Below are 24,164 nucleotides of genomic sequence, written 5' to 3' on the forward strand. Positions count from 1 at the left end.
CTGTGGCGTCCAGGTGTGAGTTCATGCGACTGCCCACAAAGGGCAGGAGCGGGGTGGTTGGCCAGGAGGGTGGGGAGTGCACGCTGAGCCTGGAGCTGCTGGAATCCTGCAGCCTCGCCCTTCACCCCATTTTGGTGACAGGCAGGAGATTTTCAGCTGTGTCCTCTCCCTACCCAGTCATTAGAAGCAACCCAAGCCCTTCTGAGAACTGAGGGTGAGAAGGGCACCGCCCCTCCCCAGGCCACTTCCTTTCATGGCTCCACGAAGACTCCTTGACACAGGTCATTACAGGGGATTAGGCCTCAGAGTTCAGGGGTCCCTGGGGCTAGGGCACCCCCCACAAGGCCCTCCTCTCTGGCTTTTCCCAAGCTTGCTGGACCACCGTGTTCTCCCCTCCTGGCCTGACCTCCACAACAAAGAGTTTGATGAGGGGGGACATTTTAAGGGAGGGAAATGCCCATTCTCAACTCAGACAAAAGATAAGATTAAATGGTTCAGGGAGAAGGCCCCTCCAAGGAGCGGAGGGGGCCTCTGTGAAATTAATATACTTCCTAAGGCCTGCTGAGAAAGCTGCCCCTTCTCTAAATCCATATTCATGAGAATGTCAGCCCGGGAAATTTGCTTAATATCAGGAAGAGAAAGGGCTCCAGGAAAGAATTGAGCTAAGAACTTTGTATTTCTCAAGTCATCCATGGGACTTTGCTTCAGACACAGGTACTTGGCAAAAGACACTGATTGAACTTTTCTTAACATCCTTAAGAATGGATGCGGTAATCTGGGAATCTGAATTCTAGCTTTGCAAGCTGCCACCAGAGCAGAAACTCGACTACTTGGCTGCCGTGTGAGTTTCAGCAAGTTACTTGCCCTCTCTGAGGCACGTATTCTTCATCTGTATCTCCCTTGCCCAGTTGTTGGGGTGAATAAGTACATGATAAGGTATGAGAGGTACTTAATCAGTACCTAAACTGCTTGTTTCTTCCCTCCCTCTCTCCTTCCTTTCTATTCTTCCTTCCTCCCTTCCTTCCTTCTTTCTTCCAATAGAACACACATTACAGTAACTGCTCTGAGCCAGTTAGCTAGTCAAATGGAAAGGTTGCAGAAGTATTACACTATTACACCACCTTCATGATGTCCAGTGGTGAGACAGTTTTAAATGGGTGATAATAGCAGTGGAATTTAGGCCCAGGGGAGGGAATCCATTAATACCCATAAATATTAAGTACCTTCCCCCTAAATGCTTTGGAGGATGCTTCTGGGGCTCCCCTAACCAGTCCCCAAGTCTCCAATTATTATGCAAAAACTCCCTGCATGCTACCAGGGCAGGGTTGGGCCCGGGACTCTGGTCCGAGCTCTCCCAGTATGAGCCTCTGGCAGAGAGGTAGAAAGTCACAAACCATGATTCCCAAGTCTGCTATTTAATTCACACCCAAACAGGAACTGTCCTCCATTATTATTTTATTTTTCTGTCTCAAAAGAAGAAACAGATGAAAATTTAAAAAGTAAGATCACTCTGGTGATAACACAAGTCTACAGAGCTGCAATATTCAGCTGTCAAAAATAGCTGCGTGGAAACATAGACCCAGAGAGAAAAGGTCATTGGGGGAGGGAAGCAGCAGCCCATACCCCACCCTTTTTTGAAATTAAACCATACAGAACCCTGAATGGGTTGCTCAAATTCCAGCTCAGACTGTAGACTGAGACAGACGCTTAAAAAGGAAAAAAAAAGTCATGCACAGCTGACCTGACTGTTGGTGATGACATCTAGAAGGGCAGCATGGCAGCATGCTGGGTACGAGGCCCAGGACAGAGCTGCGGAACTGTTTCCTGGGAGACCTGGGCTTGTCCTGCGCCTTGCCAGGATGTGCATTGCCCCTCGTGTGAGATATGTGAGGTCCTGGGGCTGTAACATAGGAGCCGGTGTTTAAAAAACATGCAGCTGTGCTGTCCAATCTGATAGCCACCAGCCATTTATTTATTTAGAATTAAGACTAAATCAATTCTATTTATTTAGAATGAAAACTTAACATTCAGTTCCTCCATCGCACTAGCCACATTTAAATGCTCAGTAGCCATGCGCGGCCAGTGCCTGCTGGACTAGGCGGTGCCGAGGGAGAAAGTTCTATTGGGAGGCATTGATCCAGAAGGCTGCGTCTGCAGAAGGCTGCGTGGCGGGAGGGATTTCACACTGTAAACCTCTGTTCATCTCTTCTGCCACATGCACATATGCCTTATTTATGATTTTGAGAATAAAGAACAGCACGGAAGTGACTGCCATTGAGGACAGGTTAGTGGTTACCTGCAGATGGGGTGACACCAGCATAGACCTCTGCAACCCCGGCAGGGGAGCGCGGATGAGGTGGGCTTGTCCATTCTTAATACCATATCCAAAGCAATGAGTACAGGTACATGTGTGTTCACTTTCAACTTCTTTCATAATGGTTAAGTGAGTTGAATGCACTTTGTGTGTGTGTGTGCTTTATTTGGCAATACATTTTACTAAGACTTTTTTGAATGAATAAATAAATGGTGCAGCTGCCATCTCGATAATAACGTGCTGCCCTTAGCATGATTAAATCATCCCAGGCTTGGTGTATTAGGGAGGCAGCGCAAACCTTGTGTGCCTGCTCCACTCCTGCAGCAACCCATAACAGCTGCTCGCCCCGATTTGCTGCTCGCATCCCTACATCAATTCCCATGGTGAAGGCTCCTGAGTAACCACGGCAGAAGGGGGCAGATGGGGCCAAAGCTCTTTTCTAGGGGCAATTTGACAGCATATACCCCCCAAATTTTTAAAAGTGCGTATACTTTGATACGTCTGTTTTAGTTGACTTTTTACCCTTTAAAAATAGCAGTTCAAAACTTTACCTAGAAGGCTGTCAATCACCTAAATGGCCCAAATTAACAAACGAGTTAATTTCTGATATATCCAGACAGCCAAATAATTGTAAACAGCTAGCAAAAGTCATTTTGTAGGTGAAGAGTTGGTGCTAATGTTATTGAGAGGGAAATCACGTCTGCCAGAATCGTACATACAGTGCGATCCCTTTGTGGCCAATAGAAATGCATATTAAAAATACCTCTGCTAATATATGGAGGTCCTTCTCCTCTAGAGGCTGGGACTTAATTACCTTCCTCTGGATTGCAGGCTGGACTTAGTGCCTCACTTCCAAGGAAGAACGTATGGAAAGGAAAAAGATAGTTAACTTTACAGTGGAGAAACTTGGCAGAGATCACTTTAACCAAGCAATCAAGAATAAGTCCTGTTGGTAGCATGCACCCCTGACAGGAGGTGATGAGAAAGGCACTTGACCTCTATGGTACTCTTCCCCAAAACTCTCAATACCAATCTCCTCAGAAGACATCAGACAAACCCAATTTGAGAGGCATTCTACAAAGCACCTCTTCTACTCCTCAAAGCTGTCAAAGCCATGTAAATCAAGAGAAGATGGAGTCAGAGTCTAAGAAGACATGACAGCTAAATGCAAGGGAGAATCCCAGATTAGACCCTGGAACTGGAAAAGGGTATCTCTTGATATCCTTTTGAAAACCTGTTGAAATCCAAATAACAGCTGTAGCTTAGTTAGTTAATAGTGTTGCACTATTTTAATCCCTTCATTTGACAGGTGTAGTATGATTCTGTTAAGATGCTAACAGTAGGGGAAGCTGGGTGGAGGATATATGGGAATTTTCCATATTATCTGTGCAACTTTGCTGTAAACCTAAAATTATTGCCATATAAAAGAAAGTTTATATGCCCTGCAGTTGTTTCTAGATACTAAATTTTTGTACTTTAAAAAAATGTTATTCTCTAAATCTTCTAGAGTGCATCTGCCTTATTTTTGTAATCAGATAAGCCCTTCACAACATGAGCAGAAGTTAATTGGGACCCTCTCTTCTTCCACTACTCAGAGTGCTGTGTGGGTGTCCCTAAGCATCTCCAGGCTAATTGCATAAAGCAAGTCAATTTGGTCATTTTCTGAATTGAACAGCTGACTGCAGATGTCAGAGCCTTTCCCTGGTATATACAATTACAGACCTATGAGACAATATCTCAGTCGCTCTCTAGTGATGAAAAGTGGGGTTCCGGTGCTATATTCCTTTACTATGTAGAAGAACCAGACTGAGGTAGGAGATGATGAGGCTGACATGAGAGGAAAAGATGAGGAAAGCAAATATATGTTCTAGTCATATTTTGCCACTCGATTGTGTGAGCCAACCCCAAAACTTCCCTTTTGGCCTAAAATTATTGGAGTTGGGTTTCTGTCACTTGTAACCCAAAGATTCAAGGCTTGACTTTTACACAGGGAAACCCCCCCGAACTTATTCAAATCCGTGGGATTCAAGCTCCCAAAGTCACATTTGCCTGGTCTTCAACAGGGCCAATTCTAAAGTAGAATTGGGTTGTTATCAAATAAATGATGAGTTGAATTAAACCAAAATGAATTGGGCTGGATTAGATTGAATTGAAAAATTAAGTATGAGTTCAATAAGAGAAATTATCACTGAATTTTTTTCTAACAGCAATATGGAGTAGACCTCTCTTTGCATTACCGTGAGAGCCTTGGCTGCTACATTATCCCCAGTGACCTCCATGGTGCTTGGCACATTGTTGGAACTCAGTGGTAAGAAAATGAATGAACATATATTCTCTTCTCAAGCCATCACTTGCTAGAAATACATGTTGCACCCAATTGTATGGGATGCAAGAATTATGCATCCTTCAGCTTAATAAACTATGACTGAAGGAAACATAATGCCTGAGAACTTGTTCTGCAGCTTTACTGTTACTGCCTATCAGCTGTATATGTGAGATAATTGTAGTATGATCCCTGCAACCCCCTTCCTATCGGAGGGAATATTAAAGTCCCAAATGATTCTATGAATGAAAATTAATGGATATTCAACTTTTTAAAATAGGTGAGATCTCAGTGCTGCAGATGTCAGCCATTAGACAAAAATGCTCTGGACTCGTTCATTGGCCTCACTGAGAAATCAGGTGAGAGAGAGAATGAGAAAAGCTAAGAGAATGAATGAATAGGCACAGAGGAGCAATTAAATACACATAAGAGGAGGTGCAAGGATAGTTCAGGGGTAAAATTCTTACCTGCCATGCGGGAGACCGGGGTTCAATTCCCAGCCATATACTTCCCCACACCCAAAAAACTTTCAGCAAATGGTGCTGAAATAACAGGATAGTCACATGGAAGAAGAATGAAATGTGACCCCCACCATACAGCACGCAAAAAAAGGAATACACATGAGACCCGACATCCTTTCTTAGACCTCAGGGTAATATTTTAGGAAAGATCCTTTCTGAAAAGTCAAGAACCCCCTATCAGCGCCCCTTAGCCTCTGTGTTTTATCCCTTTAGTTTTGGCTCCACACGATTCCCTCTACCACCTTGAGTAATGCTCATTGGTCACCAACTATGGTCCAAACATCGTTTTAGGCAAGTCCCCCAACAAGACTATGAACTTGACCTTATCATCACCACATGTCAGATGTAAAAACCAGGGAAGTGAAAGACTGAGCTTGTCTATGCTCAGACCAGAGGGGTGCAGTTGGGATTTGAAAGCAGGAACTACGATATACTGACTCTCAATAAATTTAAGAAACTCTATAGCAATTAACTCTTCACTTTTCAATATTCCCCATAAAACTAGAAGCTCCTAGAGGACACAGACCATGTTTAATTGACTGCATGCTTTCCAACATCTCAATCTGCTACATAGCATGTATTCAGTGAGTGGCTGAGAGCTAGAGCCACTTAGCTGTACACAGCATTTACTGAGAATAGAAATCAGAGATGCAAAAATATTGACTGTTTACCTCTGAATCTTCACATCCCAGAACTGCATCTGCAAATTATGTGATAAATTCCCAAAGAGAGTAAATGGAGAGGTTTACTGAGTCTTTGTGTCCTTGATCATTCCGGCACATCAGTTAATACATAAAACCTGGAGTGAAAGGCACAGATGGGCATGCACCTGCCTGATTGGGCCGTGTGTGACTAACCAAACTAACACCAAAAGCCAATTCCTCATCCCTCACCTTTCATTTCAAGTTAAAAAAAAAAATTAGTGTGCTACCAATAATCACATTTCTGCTTGTCTTTCCCTCAAGCTACAAGAAAATCAGAACTTTGTGTTACTGTTTTTTTGAATTTATTATTTATTGCCAAACCACTTAGGCAAAAACGAAGGTCTGACATATCAGAATAAGTGACATATAGACAAAGGAGCTTTAAAAATAAAACCAGAGAGGACTAGAGATCATCTAGAGAAAGGAAGCTGACAATACTGTCGGCCTCTCTGTCCAAACCTAAAAATAAACCTGATGTGGTCATAGCCCCTTCTGTAGGTGCTCTTTGGCATTTGTATGTGTCTTGTGGTTCTCGAAAACTTCTACTGTTAAGGCATAGTAAGTGAACGTCTCTGATCTCCTCTGTAAGATCAGAAGGCGTGCAGGGGTGGGACAGGGCTTCCTTGCATCTGTATTCCCTGCCATGCAGCCCTTCGTAAATGTCTGTTGGCTCAGTTGGTTGAATTGAACTGAATTGTCAAATATCTATAGCTGTACTTCAGACTCCTCCCCACTCCGTTCCTTCAAACCACCTCATGAAAGCTAAGCCCAGTCCACTACAGCACCACAGCCTTGGCTACAAGTCTGATGTCAATGTTATCTCTGAAATTTCCACCACAACCTTGAAAGGCAGGTATCACTTTATCCTTTTTGAAGATCAAGAGACTGAAGCCTAAGGGGTTAAAATTTTTTTCCAAGGCCACCCAGATAAGTAAACGATAGAACCAGGGTTAGAATGATGATCAGTATCAATGCAGAGCCTGCAGGGTGTCCATTTTGCCTCACTGGTTTCTCATTACCAGACATACAGATATGCACATGCCAAAAAACATAACACGCAAAAGCCTACAACAAAGACAAGCACGAGACATACATCCTAGCATCAGTGCCAGTCACAATGTCCTGTGTTCCTTCATTCATTAAAGTCATTTGACCAACGTTTGTTAGGCACCACCCTGTGCCCGACCTACCCTCAGTGCTGGGAAATTAGCCCTGAGCAAAACAAGTAAGCATGGAGGAAGACAGAGCAAGAGGGACAAACTTTTTCTATAAAGGGCCAAGGATTAAGTATTTAAGACTTTGAAGATGACATGATTCCTGTCCCAACTACTCAGCTCTACCCTGGCAGAGCCAAAGCAGCCATTGACAGCAGGTAAACTGATGGGCCTGGCTATCTTTATAAAAATAGGCTGAGATTGGCTTGCAGTGGTTTGCCAACCCTGAGATAGACAATAAATATGGAAATAAATGGAGTGACAAAAGTATCGGAGACAAAGATAAGTCCTATGAAGGTCCAATATGGTAGACAGTGACTCGGGAATGTGAGGTCATCTTAGAGAAAATTTTAAGGGAGAAGGTGACCAGAATTCTGATGGAACAGACAGGTCAGGATTCCAAAAAAGAGCTTTCCAAGTAGTAGGAATTGCCAGAGGGAAAAGACTTGCAGAACAGAAAGAAAGCCTGCCTGTCTGGAAGAAGAGAGACAGGCGATCAAACGAAAGGGCGCAACAGGACCAGATCACATCGGGCCTTAAGGGCACATGAGGAGGTGGGTTTTTCTTTGAAGGGTAACAGAAAGTATGCGGAGGACCTGTAGTAGCATTGGGACATGTTTTAGTTTACTTCAGCACCATATGGTGAACGGACACTAAAGATTTAAGAAGCAAACCAGGAGGTGATTTAAACTAGGGGGCTATCAGGGGAGGGAGTAAGAGATAATTGGATTCAGGATAGATTTTGGAAGTGGTGGAGCCATGGCAGGTGGCTGGAGGATGGGGCATGGGAAGGATTCCAGCATGGGTTCACTTGGTCTGATGTGTTGACACAGAACAATTACTGGACATTGAGGAGAATCCATGCAAATCACAAGTGACCCAAACAGAAAGCTCTATTGTTTTGCGTGCTCTGAATGTTGATCCTAACTGACCTAGCAAGGTGGCTCAGCTCAGGACACTCTAATATTAAAGTGACCACTGCAGACGCTGCCAGGTAATGTCTATTGCATCACACAGGTTTTTGAAACATGAAAACCAGGCAAGTAGGAAGTATCTTAAGACTGTTCCAATGTCGTTTCACCAAAATAGCAAAATGTGAGGAAACAAAAATACATGGCCCACTCAGCTGAGGCTGGTATGACCTAGTGACAAACACTTGGACATTCTAGAATGCATTCTCCACCAGAAATACCTGCCCTGGCTCCAAAGGACAACATGTATAGAAGAACTTAAAGGTGTTTGTGAGGCATGTGAATAGAAGACATTTCCTGGGGGAGGAAGCAGGGACTCAAGAGACCTGGGGTGGGGAGACAACCTGGGGCTCTCTGAGGAAATCAGTCGCCAGGCTAACGATCTAACGGCTGAAGCCCAAGCCAGTCCCCCTGCAAGAAGCTTGAAGACTCCATTCAGGCACACAGACTTTCTATTCACATTATCAGAAATGCTGTCAGGCACACAGTAAGGGTTATGTAATAGGAAGCAATACTTTCCGGCCATTTCTCCATCCTCCTGTTATATAATAATTATGCCAAGATGAAGTGGCCAACGTCTAAGCCACAGAGGAGATGCAACCATGTCAAGAAAATTTATACCTCACACTTCCTTTTCTTTTTTTTAGTACACACTCCCTACCCCTTCCACTCCCCCTCCCTCGTGCCTGGCCAACATGCCAGTTTCCAGGTAGGTTTTTTTATTTCTCATTAGGTGAACCTGTTCCATTCATGAAAAAGGGAGAAAGACACGTTCATTCATTCATTCATTTCTCATTAAGTTAATCAGTTAACAACAATTCTATAATAGCCTACCACATAAGAGATTCTGTGACATGGTAGAAAGGGAACACACTTCACTCATTGGATTTGCGTCTTCCAGCCAGGTGACCTGAGACAAGGGGCTTAAATGTTAAGCTTCATCTGTAATGTTGGCTGAGAAGGCCAACCTAGTGAGGAGCTCATGAAGGTTAGAGTTAATGAGGCAAACTCCTCTTCGTAGCTATTATTCTCCTTAATATTATTATGCATTTGGTATCAAGATCAGCAAAACAAAACTGATGGAGTGCAGGATGGGCCACAGTGGCTCATCAGGCAGAGTTCTCGCCTGCCATGCCAGAGACCTGGGTTTGCTTCCCGGTGCCTGCCCATGCAATGAAAGAAAAAAAAAAGAGCCCAGCTCTTATACAGTTCAAACCAAGTGCAGGAGACACATTTAAAAAGAAAGCAATAATTGTCACTTGGTGCAAAACGTACATTGATAAATATAAGAACATGGTGCCCTTGGAAATTTGTGTAGGAGTATCTAACCCAACCTGGTCTCTTTCATATCAAGTGGCAGCATTTCATGGCATGTGTGCAACTACTGGGCCCCCAAAATAAGCAGCCTTAGAGCTGAACTAAAATGGGGACTTGACCTCAGTTTGGTGAGGCATATAGTACAGGATGCGCAAATTGTCAATCCCAGGAATGCAAGGTTGCCATAAAATTCAAAAAATAATCAATGTGATTCATTATATTAACAGAATAAAGGAGGAAAACCATATAAGCAACATAATTGATACAGGAAAAGCATTTGACAAAAGCAAAACCTACTTATGATAACAATGCTCCACAAACTAGGAATAGAAAGGAATTCCTCAGGAGATAAAGAGCATCTGCAAAAGAAACCTACTCTGACATCATATTTGAGAGTGGAAGACTTGACCCCTAAATGTGGGAGCAGGACACTGATATCCAGTCTCACTATTTCTAGTCAACCTTGCACTAGAGGTCATAGTCAGTGCAAGGCAAGGAAACAAAAGGTAAACACTTTGGATAGGGAGAACTAAAATTGTCTATTTACTCATGACATGACCATTTGTAAAGAAAATCTTAAGGAATCTATTTTAAAAAATGCTACTGGTACTAATAAGTGCATTTAAGAAGGTCACAGGATTGAAGGTCAGTATAAAAAGTTCAAATTGTATTTCTGTACAATAGCAAAGCAACTTCAAGTGAAGTTGTTACAAATACTACTTACAATCATATAATCATAAAATACACAGAGATAAAACATATGCAAGACCTATATATTGAAAACTATAAAATACTGCTCATATAAATGAAAGAAGACAAATGTATAAAAAGATATTCATGGAAAGTTTCAATATCATTACGATGACCAGTCTCCCCAAGTTGGTCAATAGATTAGCATAATTCCAATCATAATCCTAGCAGGCTTTTTTTGTTTGCAGAAATTGGCAAGCTAATTCTAAAATGTATATAGAAATACAAAGAACCTAGAATAGTCAAAGCAATCTTGAGAAAGAACACAGTTGGAGACTCGTGATAGTTGAGGTCAAGAAATATTAAAAAGTTACAGAAATCAAGACTGTGGTCAGTAAAATGAGGGTTAGAATCAATGGAAAATAATAGGGAGTTGAAACTGGGTCCCTTTATAACTAATTGCTTAGTTGTCTTTTGGCAAGGTACCATGGTAATTTAATGGCAAAAGAGAAGTCTTGTCAAAAGATGGTGCTAGAACTGGATAATCATATGGAAAGAAAATGGCCCCAATATTTATTGCACACTATTCACGAAAATTAACTTGAAATGCATTATAAACCTAACTATAACAGCTAAAACTATAAAACTCCTTTCTGTATAGGAGAAAATCTTTGTAGTATTCGGGTAAGTCAAAGATTGTTTAGCTAGGACAGACAAAAAAAGAAGTTTAAAGAAAAATCAATTAATTAGACTCCACAAAAATGTTTAAATTTCTCCTTTTCAAAGATACCACTGAGAAAATGAAACGGTAACCCCCCCCCCAAAAAAAATATACAACACCTATTTTTGACAATGGATTTGTATTTAGAATATATAAAGAACTTGAAAGTTCAATAAGAAGAAAAATGGCCAAATAAATAATAGGCAAAACATTTAAACAGAGACTTCACAGAAAAAAAAATAAGTCAAATGCCCAATAAGCACATTAAAAAATGCTCAAATATAATACTCATTGCAGAATTGCAAATTAAAGTCACTACAAGTTCTGATTACACATCCATTCAAATATCTAGAATTAACAAGGCTGACAAATACTAAGTACTGCCAAGGATGTGAATTCTCACATTGCTGGTGAGAAGGTAAAATGATATAACCACTTTGGAGAACTGTTTGGCACTTTTTCAAAGTTAAACATAAACTTATCATACAGCCCACTATTTACCCAAGAGAAAGGAAAATATGTCCATACAAAAACTTGCGCATGAGTGTTCATATCAGCTTTATTTATAGTAGACAAAAACTGGAAAGAACCCAAATGTCTATGAGTGGGCAAATGAATCAACACACAGCACTATAATGGAATAAGCTACTGATACATGCAACAAAACAAAATACTCTCCAAAACATCCTAGGTAAAAAAAAATCAAACATGAAAGAATAAGTACTCCATGATTTTATTAATATGAAGTCACTAACAAATATAAACCTTATCTATAGTGACAGAAAACAGATCAGTGATTGCCTAGCCAGGATTGACAAGGAAGGGACAAGAGGAAACCTTTTGCAGTGGCAAAAGTGTCCTGTGTCTTGATTTCCTGGTGGCAAAAGGGCAAATACATCTTTCAAAACTCACCAGACTTTGCATTGAAAATGGATGTTTTTTTATTGTTTGGAAATTGTTCTTCATTAAATTTTATTTAAAAGACTTTTTAAAGAGGTGGAGGGAAGGAACTTTCGTTTCGTAGGGCATATAGCATGAAAGATGTACAAACATCCAAAGGATTTAGGGAGAATTGAAAGATCAGGACAGAAGTCTCAAACTGATTGACAGTTTTACCACAAAAGAAGCCCTCTAAACAGTTTCTGTGAATTTAAACCAAGTTGGTTAATCAAGCCCTATGATGTCTGTTATGGATCAGAGTCCTGGCACAAAGTAGAAGTCATACTCAAAAGAAAAATGGAAGAGTTTCATAAATGGACTCTTTATAAACATAAGAGAACTGGATAAGGAATATATGATCAAGGTCCTAGTAAATTGCTGGTATGATCTTTAGTGCTAGCACAGTAAACTTTTCAGACTAAAATTCACATCTGCTCCCACCTCTCAGGGGCACTTCCCAGAAACATAAATGTTCTCCGTTTCTGCCTTATTTCAAAAACTAAATTATTCCAAGACCCAAATATGTTGGAGAAGGAGCATTCTTTGTCATCCTGCAACAGGAAGCCATTCTTAATCATTCTTAATCCATGTCCTCCCACCTTTGATTATTTGCCTAGATTTACTCTTGTTGACCAACCCAAGACATAGCCAAAGCCATTGGTCTGCATTTGCCCTCAGGCCAGGTGTTAATATGATGAAGAATGTAAAAGTGTCCTCCCTGAAGTATTTGAAGAGTCCCCTAAGGGAAATGGTGAGAAAGGGAAAATTCAACTTCCCCAAGTGGAGAATTCTTCATAATCTCACAGGCAATGGGGACAGCCAAAGCAATAGGCTGAGCCTCCAAACTTGGGGTTTGTTCATATGAAACTTAACCCCGCAAAGGATAGGCTAAGTCTACTTAAAATTAGGCCTAAGAGTCACTCCCCAAGAGAACCTCTTCTGTTGCTCAGATGTGGCCTCTCTCTCTTGGCCGACACAGCAAGTAAACTAAACTGCCCTCCCCCTCTCTACATGGGACATGACTCCCAGGGGTGTGGACCTTCCTGGCAACGTGGGACAGAAATCCTAGAATGAGCTGGAATTCAGCATCAAGGGATTGAGAAAATCTTCTCGACCAAAAGGAAGAAGAGCGAAATGAGACAAAATAAAGGGCCAATGGCTGAGAGATTCCAAACAGAGTTGAGAGGTTATCGTGCAGGTTATTCTTATGTATTAAATAGATATCACCTGTTTAGTTAAGGTGTAATGGAGAGGCTGAAGGGAACTGCCTGAAAATGTGAAGCTGTGCTCCAGTGGCCATGTTTCTTGAAGAGAATTGTCTGATGATATGGCTGTCGCAGTGTCACTGTGTGGTTGTGAAAACCTTGTGTCTGATGCTCCTTTGTCTACCTTAACGATGGACAAATAAAATATATGGATTAAAAATAAATAAACAATAGGGGGAACAAATGTTAAAATAAATTTAGTAGATTGAAATTCTGGTGATAGGTGAAGGGGAGGGGTAAGGGGTATGGTATGTATGAATTTTTTTCTATTTCCTTTTTATTGCTTTTTCTGAATTGATGCATATGTTCTAAGAAATTATCATGATTATCATGTGATGAAATTATCATCACATACGACTATGTGATGATAGTATGAGTTATTGATTATATAACAAGAATGGAATGAACATATGATAAGAATGTTTGTGTTTGTATGTGGTTATGTATCATAAATAAAAAATAAATAAATTACAAAAAAAGAGAATATTTACAGATAAGTGAATTGTAAAAAAAAAAAAGTGTCCTCCCTGGAAACAGCATAATTGGCCCTTCAGTAAAAGTCATGATGGGATCGTGTGGTACTAATAGTGAAGAAGGGAGAGAGGAAATCAGATTTCTCCAGTTTTCACTATATGTTAGACTCTCCTCAGCAAGTCTCAGCTCAAGCTTCACTTGGAATCCTTTCTAAATCTCTTCTTCTTCCATCTGCAATTAATTCTTCCTTGTATATGCCTTTGCTGCTCTCAGTAAACCCAACAAGACAACTGTGATATGTGGTTAAACTCATGTGTTAAAAAAATAAAACACATAGCTCAGTGTTTCCTCAATTCCAGATGTTGTCAATTTTGTATGGAGGGTGATCAACACTATACTATTAATAATAATGTTATACAGGTTGTAAGATGTATCCCAGTTTCAGAAGCACTAAAATATGGGAGAAATCAATCTTTGATAGAAGAGAGAAGGCAAAGCCTTATGATTTCAAGTTTAGAAAAATAATATATTTGAACACATATAAAACCAAGAGAATAATGAAATAGAAGAAAATGTTAATGGTGGTTACATCTGGATTATTTATATTTTTGAAACTTCACAAAATTTTCTCTAAGGAACAGGACCTACCCTTTCCTTCAAGATGCTCAGAGCCGGCAGAGGGAACAGATGCATAAGCCAATGTTAAGAAGTATTCCAAGTGTGTGATAGAGTCTGCAGCCTTCGGGAGTGGACAGTGGTTACTTCTGCTGGAGGTAGAGAGCCATCAAGAAAGGTTTCATCCAGGAAAAATGCTTGAGTTGAGCCTAAAAAGGTAGATGACCTGCCAAGGGAGGGGAAAGCATTCAAACGGAGGCACAGCGTGAACAACATCATGCCTTTCTCTAGAATTTACGAACTGTGTAGAGTTCTTCCACCAGCCACACTGACTACCAGGCGGGATGGGCTCTCCTTGGGGTTTGAAAGATCTTCTCCAACGTAATTCTGAAGTTCAGAATCAGGGGCCATGTGACCTAAAGTACAAACCTGTAGAAAAGCTCACAGCATAAAGCATGTGTATATATTTAAAAAAAAAAAAAAAAAAAACCTATAGAATGAATGAAGGGAAGAAAGAAGGAAAGACAAGAGAAAGGAAAGGAAAAAAGAAAAGAAAAGAAAGACACACTCAGGATACAGTCCTTCCGTCTAACTGCTGTCTTCATGCCCTCCCTTCACCTCCTGTTTTTAAGAAAATCTTTCCTGGGAGAATTGTCATTAATACCATACTTCATTGCCACTGAGCTAGAGTTGAATGCCTGAGAGACTCTTGATATTTTAGAGGGGGGTCAGAAGCAGAAGAGCTGAATTTTTCTTTCCTCTCTGCTGCTTGCTAGCCTTGTGATTACAGATAAATGGCTTGAATTCTCAGAATCTTGAATGTTTTTCCTTCATCTGTAAAAGAGAGATAATTATATCTTCCCTGACCTTACAGAATTGAGAGGCTCCTATTAGCTAATGTGTTAAAGCCATTTATTATACCTAAAATTCTATACAGCTACAAGGGATTACCACTTTATAAATCAAGGGAAAGCTACAAAGAATCAATAATTTGCCCAAGGACATAGGAAATGGCAAAATGAGACTCTTTATCCGAGTCTTCAACTCTGTCGGGCACATTACCTGGGGCCTGCGCTGAGGTGGAGAGGGGGTAAAAAGGGGTGGGGAAAATGATGAATAGTTAAGAGGTTCAGAATCTCACTTCTCTGCCTCATCTCATAACTTTGCTCTGATGTGTTCTCCTCTGCAGTTGACGTCTAGAGCCAGGCGACCAGATTGACAGTCAGGTGGTCATAAAGCCATGTATAAGAGCCGTCTCTTCTTCCAGGATAAGCGGGCCCAGGTCTGGGAGAATGGCCAGGCCAGGCTTGAAAGGCCATCACAGGTGTGCATGGCCCATCCATCCCTCATTATGATTAACTCTTCCTTTACAAACCAGGACATAAGCATTCATCTTTTTGGCTCCTTCAACCATTAGCACTCAGAGCTCACCCCAGATCATAAATCATGGCACAAGGACAAGAGGTACAGACAAAAGTTGTCACTTGTGTTGATGTTGTGTACAGAGGATGATGAATGAATGTCACACATGGTAGCTCAGCTTCTGACTTACCTAAGTTCACCAAAGATGCTGACTTGGCTGTTCGTCACAAGCCATCCTTCCATCTCTTCCCCCACCCCCAGTGACTTCATTAATAGCTTCAGCTTTGAAAGTCTTCTTTTGAAAGGAAAGAAAGGAAAATATTTGTAGCATTCAGCCAGATGACACCAGTGGCTCTGATAAGGCTACGTTGTTGGCTTCTCATTCTCTGATTACTGCTGCTTTTATTGAATTTGAAATCTGTTCATTTATTCAACAAATATTTATGCATATCTTCTCCAGGTGCTTTAGATACATCAGTAGGTAAAACAGACCAAAACTCCTGCCTTAGTGTAGCTTATATTCTAGTAATGGAAGACAGATATTGATAGTAAATTATAAAGTATGCTAGAAAGTGATATATGCTATGAGAAAAAAGTAGAGCAGAGAACTGGGCATGCAAATTAGAGTAAGGGGTCAGAATTTTAGTTAGAGCAATCAAAGCAAGCTTCATTGATAAGATGATGCTTGAGCAAAACTTGAAAGAAGTAAGTAGGTTGGGCAAGTGGTTTACTTTAGTTTTCTTGGCTGTTAAAACAAATGCCATACAGCGAGTTGGCTTAAAAACAGGAATTCATTGGCTCACAGTTTCAGAGGCTAGAGGAGTTGCCTCCTCCCGGGATCCACATTTTCTGGCTGGCCAGTAATCTTTGGGGTCCCCTGGCTGTTCCATCATGTGGCAATGCGCATGGTGGCATCTTCTCCTTCCTTGTCCAGGTTCCATTGACATCCAGCTTCTTGTTCCTCCTATAGTCTCTCCTTCAGTGGCCTTCTCTATAAGGCTTCCTGTAACAGGACTAAGACTCATCCTGATTCATTTGAGCCACACCTTGACTAAAAATCAAAGCATCCCATTTGCAATGGGTTCAGCACAGGAATGGGATAAGGTTAAGAACGTGCTTTTTGGCGGTATGTAATTCAATTTGCCACGTGGATATTTGAGGGATGACTGTCCTAGAGATTTGGGATCCCTCTCATGGAGGCATATGGTGGAATTGCTTGGAGAACAGCAACGAGCCAGCGCGGCAGGGGAGGCGTGTGTAAGGGTTAAGGAGAGGCGAGGTGAGGTCAGAGAGGGAAGAAGGACCAGATTACATCATGACTTTTTCTTGGTATGACATGGGGAAGCATTGGAAGGTTTTGATCTAATTTATGTCTTAAAAGAATCACCCTGGCTGCCATTTGAGAAGCGGTGATGGACTGGAAAGAGGAAGGCAGAAGACCATTTCTGAAGCTACTGCAGCCATCCAGGCGAGAATGATGGTAACTTTGACCAGAAGATTCCCAGTGGAGTCCTGAAAAATGGCCAAACTCTTGACATACCATATTTCATTGAATCTAAGATAACACTATTCGTAAGACACATTCCTAATGTGGAGATATGAAAAGGTAACATACTCTGTATCTGCAGTATGAAGATGACATGGTATTTTAAAGTAGAGCCAAAGGGCTTCCCAGTGGAAGTAGGTATGGGGGTGGGACCAAGATTTGGGGCCTGACCTAATGGAGGGATGAGGCTGCCCTCAGCCAAGGGGGGTGACAGCAGCAGATGCAGTCTGGGTGGAGTGGCGAGACATAGATCAGAGCTACAGTTTGGGATATGGCTATTTTGAGATGCCATCCAGGAAAACAAGCAAGGATGCTGTATAGTCTGTTGAACATACCAGTTCAGGAGAGAAGTTTAGACTAAAGATATGAGTCTAGAGACACAGGATACAAATACTCCCTGAGGCCAAAAAACTGCATGAGATCTCTCAGGAGGGAAGTGTAGAGACAGCCCTAGGTCTTACAGGGAACTGAATCTGGGAGGAAAAAAGAAACTGAGAAGAAGTAACCAGTGAAGCAAGATAAAATAGCAGAAATCATTGCAAATGCCCAAGAGTTCTGGATGGGTTTGGAGAGGGGGGAAAAAATCTACTTATGTGCATCTAAAATAGATGCAACAAAAGTGACTCATATCTAGGCTGATGGCAAGTGTTGAAGGAGGCTAAGGTGGAAATGACCATAGCAAAGAGACAGTAAGAGCAAAGGAATTAGAGTAGAAAAGATAAGAGCAACCACATTCATTATCACACAGTTTATATCTTTAATGTGTTTCCTCACCCAGCCACCGTGTCCAAGGTAAGATTTAGGTAGTTTGTGAGAAACTAGCTGGTTGATATAGAATATCTTTAACTTCACAAAGCATTTCACCTCCAGTTCTAGTACATTCCCTATCACTTGCTCAGCATTTGTGGCAAGACTTTCATTAATTGAAACCAAGGTCACTGTGAGTCGATGTTCAAAGCGCTGGGTTCAGAGTCGACTTAAACAGATGTGGTCCTGTCACCCTTCACAAGCCCAGACATGATGCCAAGCATTGACAGACTCACATGTCCAACATTCGCAAAGCCATTGAGTCAGCTACCTTCACATCCACAAAACAGAGAGAAGAAGGCCCTGGCACACCATCGCCAGGTAGCCAGGGCGGCGGGCGCCAAAGCCTCAGACGTTAAGCCAAAGCCCATACAGCCCAGGGATTCATCCTCTCCTCTCTGGGGCAGGCAGAGAAACAAAAACAACTGAAAACCAGTTTTCCCATCTTTTATAGAAGTTGAACTGCATGGCCACGCTGGGAAGCAAGTACAGTTGTCATCCCGTGGATGAGCAAGCAAAGGCTGCTGGGAGGTGAAGTGCTCCCCCAGGGCACACCAGGAAGAGGCTCGGCTGGACATCAGGCCCAAGTGTCCAGATCATTTGTGGCCAACAGTGGGGTTGGAGCTTGGGGGAAGCTCCAAAAAGATAAACGGTAAAGGGCTTGACACAAAAACAAGAGAAACTATCACCCGAGAAAGGAGGCAGTGCAGGCGGCAGGAAGCAGCTGGGAAGAGACAAGGCTCCAAATTTGCAAGGCAGCAGGCTCTGGGGACAGATAGGGAGGAGCATGGTGAGTCCCAGCAGGGCAGAGAGGGGGAACCCTGGCCACGCACGTACTACTTCCAAGAGAAGGCCCCGGAGGGTGTCTCAGCACCTGGGGGAACAACAGAAAGACCCCCCTGACCTGGCTACCGGGATGCCCAGCAGTCCTGGCATGCCCAGGCGATGGCCAGAATGTAGGACTTTCAATGGCAAAACCAGGAAAGTCCTGGGCAAGCCAAGATGGGGGGTCACCCCTTCAGAGTCCCAGCACTGTGGACCCGGGTGAATCACCTCCCCTGTCTGGCCCTCTTCCCGCTAAGGTGGGACGTGACTCTGGCAGGTTCATCACGAGATCTGAAGCGAAAAGCCCCTAACATGCCATCTGCACTTAGAAGGCCTCTGACAGATGGCAGCTACTATTATGACTATGATGCTTTGAAAATGAGATTTTCAACTGTATTTTTCTTGCCCTTCTTGCAGCTGAAATGCCTCCTTCAGTGTGACCTTCTCCAGAGCTGGGTTTGCAGCCAGCTGTTGTCGATCGTCCTAAATCTTCCTACACACCATCAACTTTAAGACACTGAGTCTCTGCCAGAAGCAAGTGGAAACCCAGCTGTAGGCTCCTCCATCCTTTGGCTGCTTCTTGAAAGTTTCTATAACTTCCGTGATAAGACATATCTTGCATACATTTTATTGCTGGATCAGTATGTGCATTTCACCCAGTTGACACTGGAGCTAACACTGAAGCCCACCAACTATCCTTGGATTCCAGGACTTGGAGCTCTGAACCCACCCTTGTTTATTCCAGACTGTGCCCAGACCCGCTGCCTACCTGCCCACACCCCAGCACATCCCCCAGGGGAAGAAGGGGTCTTTGGTTAATCTGTTTACATCACAGTTACCGACCCCCAAAATTCAAGGTCCCTCTAGTATCCTGTCTCTGAACATCAATTTTATTTCCAGAGCTATTTGATGTATTAGGCCACAGCTCAGATTAACAGGAAACTCAGACCCTGTGCAGAAAACCACTGTCTCTCCCTCTCTGGGTAAAGTCTTCACAGGTAAGTGCTGCATTACACAGCCAGCCATTTGCTCTTTAAACATCCATCATCATTGTGTGTATTACAATGTAATGTAATTATCTATGGGTCCGTCTCCCAAACTCCACTGAACTCTTAAAAGGCCGGAGCCATGTGTCATCCCCAGCGACAGAGACTAGTAGTACAGCAGTTTCAGTACCGCTCCCTGCCTGCTCACGGGGGCAAGGTTTCTTTTGGGAGTGTTGAAAAATGTTCTGAAGTTGACTAGATATTCTCAGATCTCTGTTGATGTGCTACAAACCATTGAATTCTACATTTTAAATGGGGGAATTGTATAGTGTATAAATGACCTCTCAGTAAAATTGCTTTAAAAAAAAAGAACGCAACTGCCTACATTTGAATCCCAACTTCACCATTTACTGCGTGATGTGGAGCAAGTTACAAAAATTCCTCTGTGCCTCAGTTTCTCCATCTGTAAAATAGGGTTTAAGCAATACCTCTCTCAAAGATTTCTTGCGAGATATTCAATTGGTGATTATGTTTAAAGTGATTAGAACACTTCCTGGAACATATAAAGCAGTTGTTAAGGGCAGGTTCTTGTATTTCTTTGCTGCATCCCCAGGTTAAGTGCCTGGCACCTCGTGGAGAAATGAAGATTTATTAAATATGTGACTCCACAAGTACATACAGGAATCCGAATGTGGGCCAGTGTAGCTGACACACCTTAGTGAGTAGAAATTTACTGGACTAATGACATGGCTTGGAGTTCTGATGGAGCTTGAACAAATCATTTTCCCCCTTGACCCCAAGATGCAGCTCCCACATTTGACAAATTAGACCAACAACTCCTCTTCTACCAAGCTCAGAGGGTGGTTTCAAAGATGAAATGAGTTCATGTACATGAATACCCTTTAAAAACTATAAATCAATTTGCAAATTTAAGTCCCACCCAGAAATTGGCTTTCCCCTTAGGTGGTCCATGATGCTCTCTCCCCACAGAGTCCTGTTGCTCCCCATGTCTCTTTGACTCTTTCATTATCGCAGGAACATGTGCCAGGTCTCAGAAACAAGGGTGGGTCCACCCTGTCCAGAGAGGAAAAGTGGAACTGGGCCCCGGGCTCCACTTCAGTCCTGCCGAGCCTTGCTGAGCTGGGCTATGACCTGCCCTTTTCCTTTTCCTCTTGCCTCTTGGTCGCTCACGAGCAAGTAAACCTGGGGAGCAGCTGTCAGGCCCAGCAGTGGGACTCTTCCAGGGCGGCAGCACCTCCAAATGCCCAGGTGGGAAGAGGCCATCACGTGGGCCCAGCCGCCCCAAGCGCCTATTCAAAAGCCTCTGCTGCCATCTACCGACACTCCAGGGATTCCGGCTGCAAAAAAAACAAGGAGGGACTTGAAAACCTTCGTAGATTCCCCAGAGGTAAAAACCTCAGCCACTGAGGCCTCAACAGGTACAGGGGCTCTTCAGTCACACTTCCACACACGGCAGCCCACAAATCCTGGTCCTGATCTCAGCTCTCCACCAGCCTCGCAGCTGGCTCACAGGCACAGGCCTCTGCTATCACCCTTTCTTTTCCATGCTCTGTTCCACCTTCTCCCTTTTGCACCGAAAGCCAGACAGCATCTGCGTTGTTTCCTTCTCCGTCTAGAGCCCATATGTCCCATGCCCCCCCACCCAGCAACCCCTTTCAGGGAGCAAATGTAAACCATGCACTCAAGGGGAGCTGCGTTTTCAAAAAAAGAACATGGAGGGCAGGGCAGATTCTATTTAGCAGCCACTCTAAATGCCCCTCCCCCACCCCTCCCCATCATATTGTCTTATGATAGACAAGGAAACCGAGGCTGGGGTGATGGACGAATTTCTTGTGCCAGTGGTTTCGAAAGTGCCTATACATTGGAATCACCTGGGATTCTTGCAAACCCTCCGAGGCCCAGACCTATTAAATCACTCGTCATTCTTTAAAGCTCCCTGGAGTGATTCTGCTGTGTGGCCAGATTTCAGAGCCACCGATTCATGGCCCCCCAACTAGGAAATGAAGCAGCAGAGACCAGGTCTCTTCACCCCTGGTCCTGGCTATGCCAGTGAAGAGAAGTCTGCCCCATATTCAGCTCTTTGTAGCACATGCTAAAGGTATTTGCCATTGTCACTAACTACTTCCAAAGACATTTCCCCCTTTGTTATTTAAGTTAATGCATTTTTTAATAAAACTGTGACTTTCAAAATTGAAAGCAAATTTTCATTGCCAATAATAATGATAATGATAAGCAACCACACAAAAGAAATACACTTAAATTCAAGAAAACAAAATAAAAATGTACATCGAGACACAAAACTGTCATTTGCTGATAGCAAAGTAAAGTTTCCCTCCGTGCTCCTGACAAAGGAGGAGGAAACGAGACCAAAACGTGCTTTAGAGTAGGGAGTGTTTGCACTCAGTTGGTGCCTCTCCATGTGTGCACACCACTTACTCTCTAGCCCTGTCACTGAGCTGGGGGAAAACTCCGGCAGGATCCTCTGTGTTGTAAGAGGGACCACGTCCCGAGCCCCGGGACTGCGGGTTCTCAGTCCGATTTCAACAGCATCCCCCAGCCCCCCAGGTCTTACCCAACAGCTGGGGAGCTGGGGAGCCGGGGGCCCATTGGTAAGAGTAACAGACATTCTCCTGGCCTGCCCTGGCCCGTCTCTATTGGCCAGCCCAGCTGGGAGCAGGACTGTCAGCTCTCTGCCCCTCAGCCTGCAGCCCAGCTCCAGGGCCCCCGTTTCCTGCAGGTGAATGTCATCGGCGCTCACCCAGACCCCAGCTGGTGGCAGCGGTGGGCAGCAGCTGTGCTGCCGGCTCTGCCTGCACCTGGCCACGCCCCTTGCATCCCGCTGACCCCCCAACAGCTGAGGGGGCTGCCTTGTTTCACAAAGAGAGGGTTAGTTAGCAATTACTCGGGGAAGACACAACGCAGGTCTCTCTCTTTTTTTTTTTAATATTTTAGAATTGGCCTATTCAACAGCCAATGGAGTAAGCTGGTTTTCCGAGTTTGTTTTTTTATCATCACCTCTATCCCTTTAAAGGAAGAAAGTTTAATACCTAGTTAATATATAGTAAGAGCAGAAAAGCAAAAAGAAGAAAATGAAAAGCAATCCCATTGTCCCACCATCTCTAGAAAACCACTATTAATCCACGTGATCATCTTTCTCTCTTCATTGGATGCCTTATTTTGCATTCTATACAAAAGTGAGTTTATGCAAAACATGTTGCTTTGCTTCATTTGTTTCACATAGTAATGCATAATGACCTTCTTTCCAGCGTTAAACATTCCTGCACAACATCATTTGGAATGAATGTAGAATATTCTATATACAAATTTCTAATTGGGTTGTTTCCATTTTTTTTCTATTTTAAATAATATTGCAGCAAATGTCCTTGTGGTCAAACCTGTGCCCACACTCATGATTATTTCCTTTCCAATAGTTCTGTAAAAGAAGAAATGATGTTCCAAGATGTCCATTAACAAAACCTACACAGGCAAGTCTGAAGTCCCAACGTTTTCGTTTGCACCTCATCAGCACAGGTGCCAGTGCCGGCTGTACCACTCCCTGGGCACACACCCTGACCCTGTGCAATCTAAGAGACTCAGCTCATGCCATATGCCCCCTTGCTCTCCGCCCTTCAGTCACGCTGCCCTTCTTTCAGTTACTAGAACCTTCTATTCTCTTTTCAGCCTCAGGACCTTTGCACATGCTCTTGTTGCTGCTCTCGGGAATGGTTTTCCCCTGCTTGTCACCTTCTGGGTCTTTATCATCCTTTAAGACCTAGATTAAATATTCCCTCCCCGGAAAGACCTTTGCTGGGTTCCCATTGTCATTTTGTGTTGCTTTGTGAGCACTTAGCACAATTGCAGTGAAATTATTTGTTTCTCTACGTGTTTTTGCCTGCCTCTCCCCTCCCCGCAAGTGTAAGCTTTGTGAGCTCAGGCACCCTGCCTGTCCTTCATGTCAGTTACCAGCAGCAGTGGAATGCATGCACGCTATAAAAACTCTACACGTAGCTCTCGAATAAGTAAATGATACATAAGGAAAACAGAATTTCATCTTCTGAGTATTTTCACAGGGTAATACGTTGAAAGCTACATTGCAATGAAAATCTAAACACTTGGCTTCTGCCACTTAGCTGGAGACTTTATATTGCTCCTTTGCTACCTATGAAATGGGGAGGAAAACACTGATGTAACACTTTTCCCAGGACTGTTTGAAAGTAATAAGTGTGAAAACAGTCAATAAAATTCAAATACTACAACAATGAAAAAAATGACCTCTTCTTGAATGTGGGTAGGAAATTACAAGCCAATCCCCTTTAAAAAATAAAATAAAATAAAATAAACTCTTCCTTACTCTTTCCAGGAAGCAGCCAGCATTCACTTTGTTTGCCAAAACTGAAGGAATGACTCTCCAACCAACCCCAAAAACCCACGTTCAGGAACATTAAGTGGATGAGCATTTTCTAGACCCCTGTTCCTTCTCTCCACAACCATCCTCTCCAGGGAAAGTCAACCAACATTGTCCAGAAACTTCCCAGCAGGATGCTGTCTC

General features: G+C 42.9%; 1 long non-coding RNA gene across 1 annotated transcript; it reads left to right on the top strand.

The window, feature by feature from the left end:
- The first annotated feature begins 293 nt into the window (after nt 1–293).
- LOC143686511 (uncharacterized) lies at nt 294–20,462 on the top strand. The gene is made up of 8 exons (XR_013177215.1): nt 294–714; nt 4,522–4,622; nt 4,918–4,996; nt 15,258–15,532; nt 16,812–16,910; nt 18,238–18,435; nt 19,026–19,606; nt 20,208–20,462. It is a non-coding gene; the product is annotated as an uncharacterized LOC143686511 (long non-coding RNA).
- The last annotated feature ends 3,702 nt before the right edge of the window (nt 20,463–24,164 follow it).

This window comes from Tamandua tetradactyla, chromosome 6 (genome assembly GCF_023851605.1).
Source record: "Tamandua tetradactyla isolate mTamTet1 chromosome 6, mTamTet1.pri, whole genome shotgun sequence".
Lineage (NCBI taxonomy): Eukaryota > Metazoa > Chordata > Mammalia > Pilosa > Myrmecophagidae > Tamandua > Tamandua tetradactyla.